We start from the raw sequence: 20,912 nt of genomic DNA on the forward strand, positions 1-20,912 counted from the left end.
AAAAATAGCTCTATACAATTAAAGCCTCACACCGTGCCAAAATAAGCCCTGTGGAAGTTCCCACAATTTTTATAAAAAATCTTTATTAATATTCTTCCCAATGTGTTTTCCAAATATCATAACTATAAATTATCAGTACATAATCAGGCAGCTGTATAGGGGACAATGCCTGTATAGATGACATGATGCTTCTGCTCGTTACCTTCATCCCATCCATCACGGTGTGCACAGGTGAGACCTCATACATAGAACCCATATTTTAACACTAGCCACACCTTCTGACGAAGCCCAGTATTAGCAAAAAGTGCATCGAGGTCACAGTGTGCCCTTTATATATTATGTATCATTTATTGTTATTATACATAATAACTATACTTGTAGTGTTTTAAAGATTTAATGTTGGTTTAGAATACAAATTGTGTCTGTGTTGATAGATTCCTCCACAGGGTATATGGATTTTAGAAAATGTGATTAAACCCGGGTTACACAACTCGGGATGGTGAGAGACCAACTATTAAAAAAGAGAAACGTGATATCAAAGACTTGAAACTAAAAATTAAAGTCAGTTGCGGAAAACAGCTAGAATTTGGTGGAATAAGGCTGCTTTGGTAAACTATTTACATAAAGAAATCATACCTAGGGGGCTACGTATTCGATTATTCTCAACCTTGGAGATTGAGGGTTACTCTTTTATTAATAAGTGGAAGAGCCGCTTACTAAGTGCTCATACTTTCAGAGCTGTTGTTAGGCTGAGTTCACACAATGCGTTTTTCATGCGTTTCCGCAGCGTTTTTGCAGTTGCGTAAACGCCGCGGAAACACATGAAAAACGCATGGTAGAAGGGCAGCAATGTTCCCCAATTGAAATCCGCATGTGCTGTGCCCATGATGCGGATTTTTCCGCAGCGTAAACGCTGCGCTCAAAAATCCGCAGCATGTCAATTAATTTTGCGGAAACGCTGCTTTTTTTGCGCCATTAACTTGCATTAGACCGCATGGAATCCGCATCACTGTATATGTTGATGCTCATTCCATGCGGTCTAATGTGCGGATGGTACCCAGGTGTGGATGAGAGGACTCTCATCCAGACCCAGGTACCATTAAAAAAAAAAGAATAAAATAAAAAATATATATATATACTCACCTTCTGACGGCCCGCGCAGCGCTCCTGCTTGGTTCCCGGCACTTCGCGGTTGAATGAAGAAGGACCTTCGCTGACGTCAGAGTCATGTGACGGGTCTCGTGACGCTGACGTCGGCAGGTCCTTCAGTCTTCACTGCCAGTAGCCGGGACCGAGCGAAGCAGGACACCGGGGGCCATCAGAGGGTAAAGTATATATTTATTTTTTATTTTTTGACATTCACACACTATATAAATCCATGCCGGCTGCATGGATTTATATAGTGTGAAGTTGACAAGCACTTTCCAAGTGATGCTAAAATCGCTTGCGAAGCGCTTGTCAACCAGCATGCGGAAATGAAAGTGAAGACCGCTTCATTTCCGCATGTCCCTGGCAGGAAACCGCATGTACAATCCGCATGCGTTTTTTCCTGCCAGAGAGATGCAGAAACGCTCAGGAAAAAATCCTGAGCATTTCTGCATCGTGTGCACATACCCTTAGACTCTGATAAAAAGTCACTGAAGCAGATAGAAAAGGATATTGGCTCTGTACAAGATAAGATACAGTACACTCTTTATGTTGATGAATGCAAGCTTTTTGATAGTTTTCTAGAAGAAGATCTTATTAAGTGGGAGAAAAAAATACATAATATAAAGATAAAAAATCTTCAGCAAGACTTGGCTGACTATCAATGAAATCATGTATTTAATTGGCATTAAAAGGCTGATAAATTTAGATCCCATTCCCAAATGGTATCCAGTGTATCCACACCTCCTTTTTGCCCCGCTCCCTACATCTGCATCGACGTTCTCAACTTTTTCCCCCCTTGTTTGCATGCTCACAGGGTTGAAATCTTTGTTAGACTGGTTATGGAAGAACTTTCCAAGCTTACAGGTAAGGCGATCAATGGTGACCTTACTTGGTCACAAAGACGGGCCATTAAGGAACTCAAACACATGAAACATATGATTATTAAATCAGATGACAAGGGGGGCAATGTGGTGTTATGGCTGGTGAGGATGTATGAACCAGAAGCCTTTAGAGAGTTGATATTTTCCCACTGTTATAGGCAGCTACCCAATAAGTCAATACAGGCCTTCAAATTGGAATTTGAGGACATACTTGTTAGGGTTGTGGAATTATCTATTATCACCCCAAAAATCAGAGAATCTTTGCTCGTAACATCCTTTTGAATGAACTATTAACATCCTTAACCCCTTTCCGACATTTGCAGTATATATGTCATGCATGTGAAGGACTTCCCGACCAATGTAGTAGATGTATACGTCATGGTGATGGGCCACACACAGAGGCTATTGCCACCAGGTGTCAACTGATTCTGACAGCTGACACTCAGGACCGGTGCCCACACTGCTCCCTGCACTTAAATGCTGCAATCATTGCCCTTGGATTGGCGAACCCATAACGTCATCACGGGGGTCCGATCGTTGCTATGGTTACCCGATGTCGTGATAAATACATCCGGGTCACCAGGGCTAGCAAAATTACTAGATCATGCGCAGTGCATGATCAAGCAACTTTGTGTGTCAGTAAACTGTAAAAAAAAATGAAGAAACTATGCTTTATCGCTGTAATCGTACTGACCAGAAGAATAAAGCTGTGTTATCAATTTTACCACACGCGAGACGACATAAAAAAACAACAATTCCTGAATTGCTGGTTTTTGTTCATTTTGCCTCCCAAAAATCAGAATAGAAAGCGATCAAAAAATGTCACATGCCCGAAAATGGTACCAATAAAAACTTCAGCTCGATCAGCATAAAACAAGCCATCACAGGTCTTAAAATATGGCGATGCAATAAAAAGCGTCTTTTAGTGTGTGACAGCTGTCAAACATTAAAACCCGCAATAAATTTGGCATCGCTATAATCGCACTGAACCAAAAAATAAAGTCATCTAATCACTTAAAATAAAACCAATTCTTCACCTGCTGTTAAATTGTTCATTCTGCCTCCCAAAGATCGCAGTAAGGCTCGGTTCACTTTTATCCTGTGCTGAGCGCTTACACCGGGGTTTCCGTGTAAATCTCTGAAATATTTAATTCGGACGGAACCTCGGGCAGAAGATTCCCTATAATGAGGCAGATGGAGGCACTGTGGACGCATCTGACCTGTGATCCGGCCATGACAGTCTTTTTAGGCGTGCATAAAAGTGCCGTCGACCACAGTTTTGTGCATTTCTGAAAAGGACAATGCTGAACAGAGGCCAGGCAGAGTACAGAGTAACTCTACTGCCTCATTGTGGTGAATGGATCCCTTGGGGTTTCATTTGAATCACGTCGAAGATTTAGATGGAAACCTCGATATAAGTGCCCAGCGTGGAGCGCAGGATAAATGTGATCCAAAATGGTATATAAAAAAATGTTCCTAACAAAACTAAAAGCTTCAAATCAACCCACAAAAAAAGCAAGTCTCCACTCAGGTCCATCATTTGTCAATGGAAATATAGGGGCTTCCACGTTACTGGTAGCACAAAGGCTCTGGAAAAGCGCTATGGCTCCTCGCCCTCCAAAAGAAATTTAGCAAATTCTCTACTCCCAAATCAAAATGCCCCCCCTCCCTAATTTCCAAAATGGGGTCACTTGAGGGGGGATTCTGCTATTCTAGCACTTAGGGACTCTGTATATGGAGTCCGTATTCTATTCTAGAAAAATCTGCGTTCCAGGAGGCAAATAGTGCTCCATCCCTCCCGAGTCTCGCCGTGTAGCTAAGTAGTACTTTACAGCCATATATAATGTTTTTCTATATTCAGCAGAAATTGTGGGACAAATTTTGGTGCCATTTGTACCCATTTCCCAGTGTGAAATGTAAAATCTGGAGCTAAAACAAATTTTTGGTGGTAAAAATGTAATTATTTTTTTCTTCACTGCCCAATGGCATATAATTCTGTGACGAACCTGTGGTGTCAATATGATCACTGCACCCCTAGATGGATTCATTGAGAAGTGTAGTTTGTAAAGTGGGGTCTCTTATGGGGGTCTGCTCCTCAGGGGCTCTGCCAATGTGACATAGCACTCTCAAACCAGTTCAGCAAAATCTGAACTCCAATATGCTGCTTCTTCCTTTCTGAGCTTTGCACTGTGTCTCAAAAGTAGTTTTCGACCACATATAGGGCATCGGTGTACTCAGGAAAACTTGCACAACAAATTTTGGGGTCCATTTTCTCCTGCTATCCTTGTGAGAATGAAAAAAATTGGGGCTAAAACAACATTTTTGTGGGAAAAATATATGTTTTTCATTTTTACAGATCCACGTTGTAAAATTCTGTGAAGCACCTGTGAATTTATTGTGCTCACATCTAAATAATTTCCTTTAGAGGCTTAGTTTCCAAAATGGGGACACTTGTGGGGGGTTTCCACTGTTTAGGTACAGTACAGACCAAAAGTTTGGACAAACCTTCTCATTTAAAGATTTTTCTGTATTTTCATGACTATGAAAATTGTACATTCACACTGAAGGCATCAAAACTATGAATTAACACATGTGGAATTATATACTTAACAAAAAAGTGTGAAACAACTGAAAATATGTCTTATATTCTAGGTTCTTCAAAGTAGCCACCTTTTGCTTTGATGACTGCTTTGCACACTCTTGGCATTCTCTTGATGAGCTTCAAGAGGTAGTCACCGGAAATGAAGGCATACTGACGTGATGTGGACGCTTTCATCCCGGTCTCCATGATTACGTTATGCGTCATTTCCAGTCCGTGGCGTCCTCTGGAGCCTTTATATATCCCTGCACTCTTCACTTCCCTATGCCTACGAAGGGAAACCGAAATGCGCGTCAGGGCGGTAGCTCTACATGTGCAGCCTCCATTATACGCCTTTGTACCTGCCTTTTTTACTGTGTGATTCCCTGGTATGTATACACAGGGTTATGTTGACCCTTTTTGGATGCATATATGTGTGTATTGTATCATATAAATAACTTTTTAGGGACAACCTTGAATTAGATTATATACTCTTTAGCCATCTAGGCATTTGTACAGGGCTCTGTAGGTATTACAATTTGGTACATCTAGCTAGGTAATTTACATTGTTTGACATGCATCATCTGATTACGTTTTTTTACCTGTTATTTGTACCGCCTACCTGACATTCTTGTAAATTGGGTATAATTATACATATATAACGTATGACAGCTGCTATGTGTTGCTATCGTTGTGGTTTTTACCATCTGCACTCTGCACCTTACCCCCTTTTGTGCTTGTTATAAACTCTCTAATAAATTTTGATTGTTTTGCATAATTACTAGTGGCCTCTGTTTCATATCTTTTTTTGGTTTGTTCTTTTGTCGGTATTGATGGTAAAGTCGATATTGTTGGTTTTAGTGATATTGTCAGTACTGTATAAATTGTTGGTATAGTCGGTATTGTTGGTATTAGTGGTATTGTCAGTGCTGTCCGTATTGTTGGTATTAGTAGTATTGTCAGTACTGTCAGTATTGTTGGTATTAGTGGTATTGTCAGTAGTGTCTGCTTTGTTGGTATTGTCAGTGCTGTCAGTATTATTGGTATGAGTGGTATTGTCACGATTCTGTTGTCGGGTATCCCAGGACCAGGGGCTCCTTCCCTGTCTCTAACGCTAGGGGCATCATAGCTGGCCCTGTTCACCGGATTACTTCTGAAGGTGAAGATGCCAGGGCCACATACCTTGTAGTGTATGGCAGTACACAAACCAGACTAACAAAGTAATACAAACAGGGATAAAGGAAAATACCAATCATACAAATATACACACACAAACAACAGAGGTTAACACCAGAGAGTGGAGGTTGGGAAAAACAAAGTAGGAAAAGAAGAAGATTAACACACAACCAAAACCACTCAACAGTCTCAGATAAATCCACCAAACGCCTTCTCAAACAACAAACCACCAAACTCATAACCATTCAGCAATGAAGCTAGCTCTGGCAATGACTGCTAACCAGAGCCCAGTATATATAGGAGAGGGGAGTGGCTAACAATGAACAGGTGAGAACATCACCCTGTGACGCTTCCAAAAGCTCTCAGCAGATTAACCCCTGCACAGCTAAAAGAAACCTGCACTGTTTAATATGTAGGTGAAAGGCTTCTAATGAGTGCAGGAATGGGAGGAATCAGACACTGCGGTCTTCTGGCTCCTCTTAGTTGTGGTAAACTTGTGACAGGTACTGTCAATACTGTCGGTATTGTTGGTATTAATGGTATTATCAGTGTTCTCGGTATGGTAGGTATTAGTGGTATGGTTAGTCCTGTCGGTATTGTTGGTATTGGTGGTGTTGTCTGTACTGTCGGTATTATTGGTATTAGTGGTATTGTCAGTACTGTCGGTATGGTAGGTATTAGTGGTATTGTAAGTACTGTCGGTATTGTTGGTATTGGTGGTATTGTCAGTACTGTCGGTACTGTTGGTATTAGTGGTATTGTCAGTACTGTATGTACTGTTGGTATTAGTGGTGTTGTCGATACTATCGGTATTGTTGCTATTAGTGGTACTGTCAATGCAGTCGGTATGGTAGGAATTAGTGGTATTGTCAGTGCTGTCGGTATGGTAGGTATTAGTGGTATTGTTAGTGCTGTTGGTATGGTAAGTATTAGTGGTATTGTCAGTACTGTCGGTACTGTTGGTATTAGTGGTATTGTCAGTACTTTATGTACTGTTGGTATTAGTGGTGTTGTCAATACTGTCGGTATTGTTGCTATTAGTGGTACTGTCAATGCAGTCGGTATGGTAGGAATTAGTGGTATTGTCAATACTGTCGGTATTGTTGGTAATAGTGGTATTGTCAGTATGGCTGGTTTTGGTGGGGTTGTTGGTATTGGTAGAACTCTCAGCATAGTTGGTATTGGTCGTATTGTCAGTAAGGGGAGTATTGTCATTCTGCCTGACCTTACCTTTCAACTGTATATAGAAGGGAGGACCAAACTGAATATTTGCCCTATGTGCAGGAAAGCCACGATTTGCCTCGTCTCTACAACTCCAGTCTACTTTTCGGCATCTCCAGCTTCTACAACATTCATTGTTCTATTCTACTGCAGCAATGTCATCTGTCCGTCCTGCAGTACAACCTCACATTTAGACCGAGAATCCACATCACAAAACAAGTATCTTACATATTTAATAACATTAAGGGGTCTGTACCCTGAACTTAACTCATTAAATATTATCTTAATTAGCATAGAATTAGAATTTGTCAGTGAAAAAACTAAAGCTATGTTGTGATTTCCATTTTGGCACCTGCAGCCGGATATACCACCATGGGAAATTTGCAGTGTTAAAGATCCATGCAGCGATCATAGCATAATATATATCAAAACAGACTCTTCTTTATGTGTATCTACTATTGTCATTTGATCTTGTTTTTGATATAGAGCTTGCTTCAGAACTGTCATGATTCCATGAGGGTTAAATTATATCATGGTCTGTGTTTTCTTTATTTTGCCACATAGAACTTTGCATTATGGTTACGATGATAAAACATCTTGCACCTCTTTGTGGAAAGCCAGTTTCTTTTCCAACAGTAAGGAAATGTAAGAGCGGTGCTTTGTTTCTAGGGAGACTCTTAAAGTAAGCTTGAGGGAATAGTTTTATATATTACGGAACATTATCAGGTACAGACATGTTAAAAAAGAAGATTAAGTGCTTAAGGTGGGGCTAGTCTGTAACAAGCTGCTATTTCATTCTGTAGCATGTGTTGCTGGTGGATGTCCCTTTGAGTGATCCGACCTCAAAAGAAAAGAAAAACTCAAATGCTTTGGTAAATAAAGCTCTTTACAGCTCATTTGCTTTAATGAGAGAGTGGTGACATTTTCACCAGCAAAAAACCGACAGACCTCCTCGACAAATTCTGCTACAATAAAGCAATCATTGCTTTGTACGTACAAGACAAGACCTTGGAATACAATTTGTTACAACTGTGCCATTTGTATAAAAGTAAATATTCAGAAATAGAATCTTGTACTCTGCTGGACTGGACAGCCACTACTGATTTGTAGTGCAGGGTATTATGGATTTTTATTATTACTATTATTATTATGGAGACAAGTCATTTCACTTTTTTGGGATGTTTTTTTCTGTTATTTTTACCTTTTTGATTGTTTGTTTTTGGCATGTGCCAGATTTAAATGATTATTTCCAGAAGATAAAGTTATCCCCTATGCATGGAATAGGAGACATCTGGTTGATTACTGGGAGCCTGACCATTGTGGTTCTAGAGCTCAGACATCAGGATCACTGTGGATCTCAGAGATTGGAGCATGAAAGATCAGCAAATTATCCACTACCCTATTGGTAGGGGCCATAGAGAATAACTTAATTTATTGGGAATAATCCTTTAACCTTCATTTGTACCAAGTTTCCTCTGCTGGCGCCAACACTGACAGTTCAGGTTTCTGTCAGTGAAAGTGGGCAGGTCTTGATTTGCCATTTGACACATTTTTTAGATACAGATATGACTTGTGACTTTTCATATAGTTCAGAAAAATTTTGTGCAAAGCTTCTGAACTGCCTGGGTGGTATAGCTAACAGAGAAGAAAGGATTCCTAAACCAACATTTGCCTCATGTCTGAAAATTTTCATTTTTTTAAAGCATTTTGAAGTTTTATATTTATTTTGTTTAAAAGGTATAGCTATGCACATTTTATTTTTCTCCCATATTCCAAATGACATATGAGAGTGACGCGCCCCTGGGCCTGTGTCGCGCTGCGTTGCGCACGCGGGAGCTTACCCGGAGCCGGATCTGTTGAGGGTTGTAGTCTCGTGGCGGTGATCCGGTCCGTGCCCAGGGAGTCAGACTAAGTGGCGCTGTTTTAGCGGTAGATGTTGGACGACTACGCCACCCGTTGAGTGCAGCCAGGGAGCTGCTGCTGCAGGGCAGACCGCTGAGGCCGGTGGTAGGATTGTGCAGCGTGATAGTATAACCCCCAACGGGAGGGGTATGGCCTCAGGGCAGCCGACGTGGATGATGGGGGTAGCAGGAACCACTCGGAGACGGTACTGTGTAGTTCAGGGTCTTTACTGGTGACAAAGATAGACCCTCCCGGAGTACTGGCTAGCGATTGGGGCCTGGTCAGTCCTTGAGCAGATGGGATCTCCCCTGGCCAGGCGGAGTTGTAGGCCTCCCAAACTAACGATACTCTTCTGGCTACCTTGCTAGAGGCGGGTATAAGTAGCCCACGTCCCTGAGTGTACCGTGTGGTGCTCACCCGTATGGCCGGTGACTCGGGGCCTTCGGGTTTCTGGGCCAGAGGACCTGCAATCCCCTGCTGGTCGGTTTCTGCTGCTGGATAGGAGTTAGTCCCCACAGCCTCGGACTCCGGGTCCGGTGATAACTTCTCAGTCAGGGCGAGCTCTGCAGCTGCCAGCCCCTGACTCCTTGTAACACTGCTCCCACAGAGCTCCTGTTGTTTCTTCCTATATTTGCTTCTTTTCTCTGCTTCTTCTCTACTCACTCACCCTGCCTCAGCCCTAGGTTTATATAGGGGAAGTTCTTCCCCTCCCAGGACTGGGCAGGAGGTGTGGCATGCATAGGATCCCTGACCAAGAGACCTCCCACCTGCTCTCAGACATAACATGGCTGTTACTGTGGAAACCAGACCCCTGGGGTGCCACATTCCCCCCTAGTGAAATTTAGTACTCCGGGACTAAACATATTTTAGAAAAACATAACAAGATATAACAATAACAATACAATAAAGAAACACATAAAGGTGGTCACGGCATGTCCGTAACCGGGTGCAGTCTTTGAAGAAAGCAAGGTGTCCATTTCACCAAAACAGGGAGACGTAACCAGGTAGGGGTCTGTCCTGCCCCGAGTCCTTAACAGTCTTTAGTCCGTCCTGGGTTACGCTCCAACTATGTACACAGGATTCCCGGTAAATCCACCAAAGACTCCTATAAACAACTAGAAACACATAATTATACACAAGCAACAAGAAAAACAGGTAACCATAAATAAAACAATTTATACACTTCAAATCCTCCAACGTGTGGGTAACTGGCCCCTAGTGGCCCTAGTGGACCTACGGAGCTGACTGCCTAGCCCTGAACTACAGGGTGTAGGAGCTGTCAAGGGTAAACTGGGCAGCTGTCTACCGGCTCTTTGACTCACTAGGGGTACGGCAGGCTCACTATAAGCAGTGGGTTGATCCTCCTGTTCTGCTTGTGTGGAGTCTTCTGCCTCCTGGACCGGCTGTTCTTCCAGCTCTACCTGTTGCTCCGTAGGTACTTGGGATGCTGGTTGGAGGAAGGTGAGTACGGGTACCACAACTGCACCATTGACCTGAGTCCAAGACCGAGGGAAGTCTCCGAGCACAGTACTAACCATGTCTTCCCTTTCCTCTACGGGTCGAGGGTCTTCTTGTTCCTCTTCAGGGTTCCGTAGTTGTTCGGGACACTTCTTCAGGTGATCCCGGGATACAATGGTTGTGGTTTCCCCTCCGTCTTTACTGATGGTACAGACCTTTGGGTTATCGTGGCTTGAGAGCAGTACGGTGTACGGGTCCTTCTCCCACTGGTCGTCCAACTTGTGGAGCCGTCTTTTTCTCTTCAAGACCTGCTCTCCGGGTACCAGGGGAACAGCGGGAGCATACTGGTTGTAAGTTTTCTCTTGTCTTTCCCTAGCCTGACAGAGACTTCGCTCCACGCTCTCCTGTACTCCCCGGTACTGCTGCTGCCTCTCTGTGTCCCAGTCTGCTTCTGGTGAAGTGTCCTCGGGTGTCAGGACTCCCATTTCCAGGTCAACAGGTAACTTACCAGGTCTCGCCCTCATTAGGTAAGCCGGGGTACAGTTGGTGGAACCTACCGGGATGTGGTTGTATAGGTCCACCAGATCGGGCAGCTTCTCAGGCCACAGACCGCGTTCTTCCAGGGGCAACGTTTACAGAAGATCCATTACCACCTGGTTCATTTTCTCACAAAGTCCATTAGTTTGCGGATGATAGGGTGTCGTCCTTATCTTCCGGCAGCCATACAGAGTGCAGAATTCTTGGAAGACCTCCGCTTCAAAGGCAGGTCCCTGGTCTGTCAACACTTGGTCCGGGTACCCGTGTGGACGGCAGAAATGCTGCTGGAAGGCTCTCGCTGCTGTTCGAGCTGTTAGGTCCTTGACGGGGACGACAACCAAGAACCGGGAGTAGTGATCCACGATGGTTAGTGCGTAGACGTAGCCACTTCTGCTTGGGGTCAGTTTTACATGATCCAAGGCTACCAGTTCCAACGGCTGCCGGGTGACGATGGACTGCAGGGGAGTCTTCTGGCTGGCACGGTCCTTCCTTCTTAGGTTGCACGGGCCACAGTCTCTGCACCACCTCTCGATGGTTCCCCTCATGCCTACCCAGTGGAACCGCTCGCGCAGCAGGAACTCCAGCTTCTTCCATCCGAAGTGTCCAGCCCCGTCGTGGTATGCCTCCATCACCATGGCTGCGTCTCTTCGTGGCACCACTACTTGCCAGATTAGTTCATGCGTCCGGGAGTTAACCATTCTGCGGCATAACTTCCCCTTGTAAAGGAACAGTCGACTCTTCTCAGCCCACAGTTGCTTGGCTTCCTCCGGAGCGTCTGGGTCAAGGCGAGCCTCTGGCCAAGTCAGCATCTCCTTCACCAGCCGGACGGCAGGGTCACTGTCTTGCGTTTCCGCCCAGTTGTAGTGAGGTAAGGGGTTAAGCGTAGCGCCTTGCTCACTCCTTACCCGATGGGAATACTGGATAGTCCCATGACGGTGAAACGCGGGGAGTTCGACTTCTTCCAGTCCCTCTGGATCTTCTCCTACGTCCGGTAGGTTTGGCATCCTGGACAGGGCGTCCGCGTTGGTATTGGAGCGTCCTGCCCGGTATTTGATGGTGAACTCGTAGTTGGACAGGCGGGCCATCCATCTCTGCTCTAGGGCACCGAGTCTTGCCGTGTCCAGGTGTGTCAACGGGTTGTTATCCGTGTACACGACGAACCGGGAAGAAGCGAGGTAGTGCTTAAAGCGTTCGGTGACTGCCCACACCACTGCCAGGAACTCTAGCTTAAATGAGCTGTAATTCTCAGGGTTTCTCTCGGTGGGTCGCAGTTTTCGGCTGGCGTAAGCGATTACTCGTTCTTTCCCCTGCTGGATCTGGGACAGCACGGCTCCTAGCCCGATGTTACTTGCGTCGGTGTAGAGGATAAAGGGCTGGCTGTAATCCAGGTACGCCAGGATTTCATCCCCCGTGAGGGCCATCTTCAGCTGGCGGAAGGACTCCTCTTCCAACTTCTCCCATCTGAAGGGCGGCTTCTGGTTCTTGGCCTTCCGGGACTGGCCTATCAGGAGGTCCTGCATAGGAGCTGCCTTTTTGGTGAAACCGGGGATGAACCTGCGGTAGTAGCCTACCAATCCGAGGAACTGCCGCACTTCCTTTACACTGGAGGGACTTGGCCATTCTTTAATTGCGGTGATCTTATCAGGGTCGGGAGCCACTCCGTCAGCGCTCACCACATGTCCCAGGTACTGCACCTTTGGTTTCAGGAGGTGACACTTGGAGGGTTTCACCTTTAGGCCGTAGCTTGCCAGAGCTTCGAACACTTCCGCCAGGTGTTTCAGGTGGTCCTCATAAGTCTTAGAATATACGATGACATCGTCCAGGTACAACAGGACCGTCTCGAAGTTTCTATGGCCCAGACAGCACTCCATTAATCGTTGGAAGGTTCCTGGTGCGTTGCAGAGTCCGAACGGCATGCAGGTAAACTCGCTAAGTCCCATCGGGGTGGTGAATGCGGTCTTCTCCCGGTCCGCCTCTGCTACAGGAACCTGCCAGTACCCACTAGTGAGATCCAAGGTAGAGAAGAAGTTAGCAGATCTTAAAGCAGCCAAAGACTCCTCTATCCTTGGTAAGGGGTACGCATCCTTGTGTGTGATACGGTTGATTTTCCGGTAATCTACACACATCCTCATGGTGTTGTCTTTCTTTTTGACTAAGACTAGTGGAGCTGCCCAGGGGCTACAGCTATCCCTGATCACCCCAGCCTCCTTCATGTCTCTAAGCATCCCCTTGGCGTGTTGGTAGTGTGCAGGGGGTACGGGTCGATACCTCTCTTTTATGGGAGGATGGTCTCCCGTGGGGATGTGGTGTTCTACCCCCTTGACTCGCCCGAAGTCTAACGGGTGTTTACTAAACACTCTCTCGTACTCTTGAACCACCCGATAGACTCCCTGTTTCTGATGTGAGGGAGTGGAGTCAGTACCCAAATGTAGTTGCTGACACCAGTCCTCCATTGTTTTCTTAGAGCCGTTACCTTCCTCCGGGTGAGATGGAGGCAAGGGTTCCACAGATTGTATAGCATTTTGGTTAATGGTATATAATTTGGCTAGCGTGGCATACCGGGGCAGGTACACTTCCCTCTTCCCGATATTGATTATGCGAACGGGCACCCTCCCATGGCGTACATTAACCACCCCCCGTGCTGTCAAGATGGTGGGCCTACTGTCTGAGTAAACTGGTTCTACCATTGCCTGGTAATCTCTACCTCTCAGACCAATAGCTGCCCGGCACCAAATCATCATTTCACTTTTTGGGGGCATGGCAATAGGGAAAGGGTCACACATTCTCACGCTACCAATCTCACCGCCGGAGAGTTCCACCTGTTGCCGTCGCATCAGTGCCCGGATCTCTTTTTGGAGCACTCGCTGCTCGCCGGAGCTGGCGTTCTTGGCAACCTGCTGTAAAAGGAAAATCACCTCTGCAAGACAATTTTCAATTACATTAGTTCCTAGAGTTATCTTTGGGTGACTCTCGTGTTTGTCAATGTCTACAATGATCAGTCCCTGTGCTGCCAGTTCAACTCTACCAATTTTAATGGTCACCTCTTTAAATCCGATCTGTGGCACGGGCTGACCATTGCTGGCGATGATACTCAAGTCGTCGTCAGGGTAGCGGGTAATATCCGAGTCATTCCAGTACTGCTTGAAGAGCACGTACGGGATGGTGGTGACCTGTGACCCGGTGTCCAGTAGGGCACTCATAGGAATGCCATCCAGTACCACAGGCAAGACTGGACGTCCTCCCACATATTTGTCGCGCCAGTTCGATGGGCCTGATGATCTTTTTCCTAGGGGTTGGCCCTCTACCCTAGGTTGTGCCAGTTTAAAGGACAGTACCTTGCCATATGTCCGGGTTGATTACAGCGGCGGCAGATGGGTCGTCCGTCCTCGTTGTATCGGTCGCTGGGTCTTCCTCTGGCCGGTGGAGTCCTCCTTGGTCGACGCCACGGGATGTCCTCTGGTCCGGATGCCAGCTGGATCTTCCTTGGAGTGGAAACCTGTAAAGACTGCACAGTTCGGGTTAGCGCAGCAACGCTTTTAGCTAGCTCTTGGACCTGATGGTGCAGGTCTGGAGCCGAGTCATTATTCAAAGCCTGCGCATCAGCTCCCACAGGCCCTGCCGACAAGGGCGCCGCCTCCTGGTGGTAGGTGGTAGTGGGGCGTCTGTGGGTCACAACGCCACCTGGTGCCGGTTCTCGGAGCACCCGGATGGCTCTGTCCTTGAACTGTGCAAATCCCAGATGAGGGTCCTGTAAGGCCATTGCCCGCAACTGGGTTCGGTGGGCATTGCAATATAAACCCTCTATAAATTGTTCAGTTAACAGCCTGTCCTCGTCTCCCACGCCGTCAGGGTCGGTCTGCTTAATGGCTCTCAGGGCCTCTTGTAGGTTCAGGGCATAGTCCCTTATACTCTCATGTGCCCGCTGTTTGCACCCGTAGAATCTAAGCTTGATCTCGGCTGAGGTGCGGGTATCAAAGGTGTCCCTCAGCCGGGTTAGTATCCCTGCGACAGTCCTCCCCCCAGGTGGCCAGGACTTTACCTCCCTTTGGGCTGCCCCGGTTAATTGGGCCACCAGGATGCTTACTTTTTGCTCTTCTGTGAGGGGGTACACCTGGAAGAGGCTATCCAGTTTTTCTCTAAAGTCCTGCAGGGTATGTGACTCCCCTGAGTACTGGGGTAGCCAGGCTGCCCCCGGGATATAGGGCATGGTGAAAGGCATGACCGCAACAGCGGTGGCGCTGGCGGGGGTTGGAGCGGTGAAGCTCTCCTCCGTATCCGACATCCTTCTCCCCCCTAGTGGACCGTGGCCTACCTTGCGATGATCCTCTTCCGTAGGCCGCGGCTCCGCAGTGGATCATCAGGGTTGAGGACCTTCCGTCGCGCTCCTGTGACGTCGGCGTCTGCTGGGCTCCTTCCAGGACCTTACGCAACGTCCGGACGTGAGGCGGGGCTTCAGTTCTCGCGCGTTTTCGGAGTCCACGCCCCACTTCTTCCCGCGCGGCGTCCCCAAGATGGCGTCCAACGGCGGGAAAACTCCACGGATGGCGGGAAGAAGGCTGAAGATGGCGCCGGATGGCGGGAAAACTTCAAGGATGGCGGGAAGAAGGCTGAAGATGGCGCCGGATGGCGGGAATCTTCACCGATGGCGGGAAGAAGGCTGAAGATGGCGCCGGATGGCGGGAATCTTCACCACAGGTAAGTTTTAAAAGTCTCTTTTTCAGGCACGCAGTACCCGGTGGTTGCGGGCACGAAATCCTGCCGACTACGCCAAAAGTTGACGCGCCCCTGGGCCTGTGTCGCGCTGCGTTGCGCACGCGGGAGCTTACCCGGAGCCGGATCTGTTGAGGGTTGTAGTCTCGTGGCGGTGATCCGGTCCGTGCCCAGGGAGTCAGACTAAGTGGCGCTGTTTTAGCGGTAGATGTTGGACGACTACGCCACCCGTTGAGTGTAGCCAGGGAGCTGCTGCTGCAGGGCAGACCGCTGAGGCCGGTGGTAGGATTGTGCAGCGTGATAGTATAACCCCCAACGGGAGGGGTATGGCCTCAGGGCAGCCGACGTGGATGATGGGGGTAGCAGGAACCACTCGGAGACGGTACTGTGTAGTTCAGGGTCTTTACTGGTGACAAAGATAGACCCTCCCGGAGTACTGACTAGCGATTGGGGCCTGGTCAGTCCTTGAGCAGATGAGATCTCCCCTGGCCAGGCGGAGTTGTAGGCCTCCCAAACTAACGATACTCTTCTGGCTACCTTGCTAGAGGCGGGTATAAGTAGCCCACGTCCCTGAGTGTACCGTGTGGTGCTCACCCGTATGGCCGGTGACTCGGGGCCTTCGGGTTTCTGGGCCAGAGGACCTGCAATCCCCTGCCTGTCGGTTTCTGCTGCTGGATAGGAGTTAGTCCCCACAGCCTCGGACTCCGGGTCCGGTGATAACTTCTCAGTCAGGGCGAGCTCTGCAGCTGCCAGCCCCTGACTCCTTGTAACACTGCTCCCACAGAGCTCCTGTTGTTTCTTCCTATATTTACTTCTTTTCTCTGCTTCTTCTCTACTCACTCACCCTGCCTCAGCCCTAGGTTTATATAGGGGAAGTTCTTCCCCTCCCAGGACTGGGCAGGAGGTGTGGCATGCATAGGATCCCTGACCAAGAGACCTCCCACCTGCTCTCAGACATAACATGGCTGTTACTGTGGAAACCAGACCCCTGGGGTGCCACAAGAGCATTTTTATTATTATTTTATGGGAGCATAATTTGATATAAAATGTTGTTATATATATACATATTCATATTTTTAAGGCAAGGTGACATACAAACAGAAATTCTGTTTCTTAATATTTTTTAAAATAATGTGACATTTTACAAGTTTGCACCACTATGGATGCGGAAATACAAGTGTATATTCTTTCTGACATCTTTGGTATTGGCTGCCTTTTTCTTTAGCCATAATAAACCTGTTTTTTCCTATGTCTGAATGCTTCTTTACTGTCAGCAGGTGTTTCTGTCACCATACTTATGTAATGCAGGTGCCGGAATGCAACGCACAGAGACACAAGGCGAGAACAGTCAGAGATGATTGTAAACAGTTTTATACAACAGGTATTCTGAAACAAGGGATTAGCAACAAGGGTAATGAACAGTGGTTTGAAATATCAGCAAAATACGAAATTTCTCAAAGTAAGGCGCAGTCTCTTAAAGTAAGGCGCAGTCTCTCAAAGTAAGGTGATGCCCTCAATCATGGGAGACACCACGCAAGTTCTTTAACTGTGCATTTGGCCCTAGCGGGGGTCACCGGTTATTCCCGCTAGGCCGTGAGTCTCTTCCGGACAAATTCAATTAGATCACGTTGTGCTACCTTAGCCCCAACCATTCCCCTCCCAACCTGAGTACATAAACCCAATTGTCCCTGGTACCGTGGGTGAACAGTGGAAGTGACGGCCCTGCTCACGTATGCAGCTCCTCTGCTTCCGCTGGTGTGACTTTCCTGGGGCAAACGTCTCTCAACTCCTCTCTGCTTGGCCGTTGGAGGCAGTCTCTCGAGCCTTGGATAGGGGGGTCCAGGCCTCGTCTGTCGGCGGGCGACGTCGGGTTCCGCGAACTCTCTCAGCACCGCGATCTGGTTCCTAGTCCCCTCAGCAGGCACAGCACTCGTGTCACAACTGTGAGGGATCCGGAGCTCTTTTACCAGTGCCCGGTTGGAGCACCTCTCAGACCTCTGGATTTGGCCTGTCACGCGGGGTTTCTCAGGACGCAGGGAGCACGTCTGCTCCTTTCTGCTGCTTGGCGCCAAAGACCCCTCAGGTTTGGCGCGCTGGCCTCTTATCTCCTGGAACTCCTTCCTGGAAGTCACCTGATCGGGTCCAGCGTCTGAACCTGCCCTCCCTGCAACTTCCCTTGCATATTTTGGTTCCGCTTGACTATATCTGGCCAGTAGATGGCAGTCTCACTCCATCCTTGAAACGTCATGTTGAAGTCCTTTTACAAGCTTTCTTGCCTGTTCTACATTCCTCCCTCCTTTTTGCTCGCCAGTCCTCGGGCGAGTGGACTTCTCGCAGAATTGATGTCTCCTTCCAGGCAGTGCAAGCACAGACAGGAGTTGGGCACACTCCTGCGTTTTCTGTTGGATTCAAGACCAGATAAACTCTTCCTGAGCATACCGGTTAGGAGGAATTCCGGCATTAGCCCGCTCAGTTCTGCGGGGCTCTTCTTGCGGAGGAGACTCCGGGAGATCCGAGGAATCAACTACTGCGGATTGCAAATCATTTCCCGACTCATTCTGAGTTCCACTCGGGAGTGGCACCAACGGTTCTGACGGGCCCAACTGCATTGTGGACCATCCTTCTTCATCCCCCAAGGTTCCTGTATGTGGCTCTTCAGCCAACACGTCTGAGGGCCCAACTCCGTTACAGACTTCTGCTTCAGAGGAGCAAGGTCGCAACATATTACGGTGCAACACCCTGGATGTCGCGGCGTCATCCCCTTCGGGCCTAACCTCGTAGACGGGGTTGTCTGGGCGAACCTTCCTCACCACCCGATATGGTATTGCCTCCCAACGATGTTCCAGCTTACTCCCAAATCGTTTAGCCCTCACCAGCACTCGTTCTCCTGGCTGAAGCGTTCCACCTGTGGTCGGGGGCCGAACTGCATGCTCTACTTCCTGAAACTTCTGAGCAACCAGTCTTCTCACGGTATGGAGTCGACGCTGGTGTTCTCGAATCCAGGTACTTGGGCTACTGCCCGGGCCGGGGTCTTCTGAGTCTAGCTCCAGTTCAGTGATTTCTCGGCCACTTCTTCCAAACAGCAACATGTAGGGGGTGTAGCCGGTTGCAGCATGAACTCGATTATTATACACCCACACCAGCTCGGACACAAATTCAGGCCACTTCATCTTTTTGTCCGCTTCCAGTGTTCGCAACATTTGCAACAGGGTTCGGTTAAAGCGCTCACATGCACCGTTCCCTTGCGGGTGGTAGGGCGTTGTCCGGGAACGGTCGATCCCATAGATGCGGTATAGCTCATCCATCACTCGTCCTTGGAAGCAGGCTCCCTGGTCAGAATGTATTTGCTTCGGGCACCCATAAATTTGGATGAAATCTTGACAGATGGCCTTGGCTGCGGCTTCTGCCGACTGGTCTTTAGTGGGCGTCACTACTGCGAACTTGGTGAAGTGATCAGTCATGACTAAACAGTGTCCATAACTGTTGTATGAAGTTCCTACCATCAGGTAGTCAATCATCAAGACTTCCAAGGGGGCAGAAGTTCAGCTGGTCTGAATGGGAGCTCTTTTCTCCGGGGGCTTGTTCAACTCACACTGGCGACATGTTCAGCAGACCCCCTCGACTTCTTGCCGCAGTTGAGGCCAATACACCAGCCGTTGCAACTAGTGTTGAGCCACCCCCGTAGTGTTCGAGTTCGGTTCGGTTCGTCGAACACCCGTGTGTTCGCCGAACTGTTCGTCGAACTGTTCGTCAAACACCTTCGAACACCATTAAAACCAATGGCAGGCAAACAAAAACACATAGAAACACATAGAAAACACCTTCAAAGGTGTCCAAAAGCTGACAGACTGCTCAGAAGACATAACTAACACATGGAAAAGTGACAAGTACATATAGTCATGCGAAAATAAAAGAGGTGGAGGAGTAAAAGGAGGGGGAGACACAGATATAGGCATGTCATGCCCTTCTAAAATCCAAAAAGTGAGAAGCCGACACGGCCAGTCCGCTCCTGCCCGTGCCACCTCCGTGTCGCCGGGTTTGTGCCAGAGCCGCGGTGAACCCTGACGGCCAGCCCCCCTCTCCCAATACTGGTGCCTGTCCGCTGGTGGGTCGAGCGAGCCCCCCTGTGGTGGAGGCAGCTCTAAGCTTTTTAATTTAAATTGTCTCTCTAATTTGAATGAATACACTTTAAATCCATTTACAAGGATCTATTGGAGGGCAAGTCTCATGCCAGCAGCCGCGGTAATTCCAGCTCCAGTAGCGTCCACTAAAGCTGCTGCAGTTAAAAAGCTTTTATAAGGATCGAGCTCAGCTGTCCACCGCAAGGCATCCTACTGCCAGTCCCAGCCCCTATGCCTTGGGGTGCCTCCTGATGCTCTTCACTAAGTATCCCGTGGTCCCGAAGCATTTCCTTTGAAAAAATTAAGTGTCTAAACTACAGGTGGTGCAGCTTGCTTAACAGCCGGGATAATCCGCTCACTAGCAGACACTGCTACTAGGCACAAAGTATTTCCTGGGCTAGATGCAGTTAAAAATTTGTAATTAGATACTCTCGTTGGATGCTGAGAAAGCATTCCATAGAGTCTCCTGGCACGCCATATATGATTCTCTTAAAAAGCTTGGGGTAGGGGTCTAGGGGACCCTTTTATAGCCAAAATCACGGCCCTGTATCGCAATACGTCACCTAGGCTGAAGATAAATGGAACTGTAGCACCCTGAGGGCTCGGTTGCTACAGACGTATTGCACCTCACCCAGAGGTGTGATATCTCACTCTCAGGTAAGGATGGAGTGTGGATCAGGACCCGACACCTGCATGCATTACACCACATTGCCATGGGGCAGGGCGACCAATATGCCCCTGAGATGGGCACGACAGTCCCTGTCCCTGGCTGGAGTGGGGGGAGGGAACACTGAGGAAGGGGAACCCTGTAGTGCAGGAGCAGGGAGGAAGCAGTTCCTGGGTGCATTGAGAAGGGAGTATAAAAGGTGGGCACCATCTTAGTTCAGTGCAGAGAAGTCTGAGCAGAAGTGGCAGGGAGCAGGGGCTCTGCATGAGCTCTGCTCTGGAGGCGGGCCTAGTAACAGAGGCCCAGGCCTGGAAGAGGGAGAAGGAAGGAAGAGGAGCGGAGAAGGCTCCAGGAACGAGGAATGAAGGGATCCCAGGGGTGCGGACGGGCGAGTCGCCACCGCACGCCCGAATCCACCTGCGTGGAGGGGTCAGGCCAAAGGGGGAGACCGGTCCCCGAACTAGTGGAGGCAGGAAACGACCCTCAGCTAGAAACCGGAGGCTCTGACATTT

Source organism: Phyllobates terribilis, unplaced genomic scaffold (assembly GCF_046119375.1).
Source record: "Phyllobates terribilis strain yellow unplaced genomic scaffold, ASM4611937v1 Scaffold_1__5_contigs__length_1240528914, whole genome shotgun sequence".
Taxonomy (NCBI): domain Eukaryota; kingdom Metazoa; phylum Chordata; class Amphibia; order Anura; family Dendrobatidae; genus Phyllobates; species Phyllobates terribilis.